The sequence below is a fragment of the Anneissia japonica genome, unplaced genomic scaffold (assembly GCF_011630105.1).
Source record: "Anneissia japonica isolate Jap-2015-1 unplaced genomic scaffold, ASM1163010v1 scaffold1374_len1023071_cov147, whole genome shotgun sequence".
Taxonomy (NCBI): Eukaryota; Metazoa; Echinodermata; class Crinoidea; order Comatulida; family Comatulidae; genus Anneissia; species Anneissia japonica.
Genome location: NW_022728671.1, coordinates 567,820 through 569,755, shown reverse-complemented (window position 1 = coordinate 569,755; position 1,936 = coordinate 567,820). Strand labels below are relative to the sequence as shown.

The 1,936-nt window shown below is 35.2% G+C and overlaps 1 protein-coding gene across 2 annotated transcripts in view; it reads right to left on the bottom strand.

The window, feature by feature from the left end:
• Positions 1-1,936, bottom strand: part of LOC117114452 (protein CASC3-like) — a 49,721-nt gene that overhangs the window by 44,481 nt on the left and 3,304 nt on the right. The gene's annotated exons all lie outside the window — the stretch shown is intronic.

The following is a 1,936-nucleotide window of genomic DNA, read 5'->3' as shown; positions in this document are numbered from 1 at the left end:
ATTTACACACGAAACGAAAACAGAACATCGAATCAGCGGTAAAGAACAAAGGCGCGTAATAAGATGCGCATCCTAAACGTTCTACTTAATATGGAATAAACAAAGTAGATAAAAGCTGGATAAAGGCCTAGGAACCAAAAAAAAATTAAGTATATATAAATGAATAGTCTGATAAGTAATCTTAAAGTCTTTGTTTAAACTGTTAATATAAGAATTGGTTCTAAGAATCCACTTCAATTCTTCTTTACGTCTATGTGAGAGGGATAAAAAGTTATTAGCGACCAAAATAAATCTAATGTCATTAATGCTATGGTTAGGTAGATTGAAGTGACAGGCTACTGGGAAACCAGTAGAGTTGTCTCTGATGGTTTTTTTGTGATTAATGAATCGGAGGCGGAATTTAGTACCAGTCTCTCCAATGTAATTACCAATTTGACATTTGTTACAAAATAAAATGTAAATAACGTTAGAAGAATGACAAGTAAGTGGAGAGGGTCTAACAGTAATATTAGTACTAGGAATAATGAATGTGTCAGAGGTGCACATGAAATTGCAAACTTGACATCTGGGTTTACTACATTTAACGTTACCAGAAGAGTGGGAATTCTTATGGAGTTTAGAGGATAAGAGAATAGATTTCAAATTAGGGGGTTGTCTTTTGGCTAGTAGGGGAGGGCCTTCAAAAAGGTGGCAAATAGATTTATCTTTATTGAGAATTTTATAGTCAATTTTAAAGTTGGCAGGTAAGAGAACTTATATTGGGATGGTAGTCGAAGACGAGAGGAATGCGGTTATTAGTAACATCTTTGGGTTTATAATCTAGAAGGGATTGTCGGGGACGGGTTGAGGCTTTAGAAATAGCTGATAGTATTAGTTAAGGGGATAATCATTATTAAGAAAATGGCTTGTAAGTATGCCAATTTGTTTGTCATAATCATCCGAAGATGAGCAAATTCGTTTAATTCGTAGACACTGACTATAGACAATAGATTTTTTAAGGCTTAAAGGGTGGGAGCTGTGAAAGTTCAGAAATTCATGGTTATCAGTAGGTTTAGTGTATAAAGAGGAAGTGATTATGTTGTTAGTAGAGATGCCTACAAGAACGTCTAAAAATGGAATTTTGGAAGGCGATGTTTCAAAAGTAAATTTAATGTTAGAATGGAAGTTGTTAGCATGTGATTTGAAAGCATTGAGGGTATCTTCACCGTGGGGCCAAATGAAAACAATATCATCAATATAGCGAGCGTAGTGAAGGGGTTTAAGGAGAAAGGATGAAATAATAGCCGTCTCAATCTCGTGCATAAAAACATTAGCATAGCTAGGAGCCATTTTCGTGCCCATAGCGGTCCCCTTAATTTGAAGATAATGACTGTTGTTAAAAGTGAAATGGTTATGCGTAAGAATGAATTTAGTAATGGCAATGATATCATTAATATGTTCGGCTGGCACACATTGTTTAGAAAGGAAATTATTAAGTGCTTGAATACCTTCTTCATGAGGGATGTTAGTATAGAGCGAAGTGACGTCCATAGTGACTAGGATAGATTGGTTAGGTATATTAGTTATATTATCAAGGATTCTAAGAAAGTGCGTAGTGTCTTAGATGTAGCTAGAGATATTAGGGAGTAGGGGTTGATAATGGAATCAACAAGGCCAGACAGATTTTCAGTGAGGGTACCTATGCAGGAAACGATCGGTCTACCAGGGGGAATGATATTGAGCTGTTTGGCTAAATTAAAAATTTCAATAGGTTGCCATGTTCTTTACCGCTGATTCGATGTTCTGTTTTCGTTTCGTGTGTAAACATTGCTTTACTTTGTATTTTATTTTTTGTCAGTTGTCCTCACACTGAGGAAGAACACAGGAGTGTTTGAAATATTTGTGAATTAATAAATTATATTGCTTCTAATATGTCTACAACTCATAGCTGTTTTAT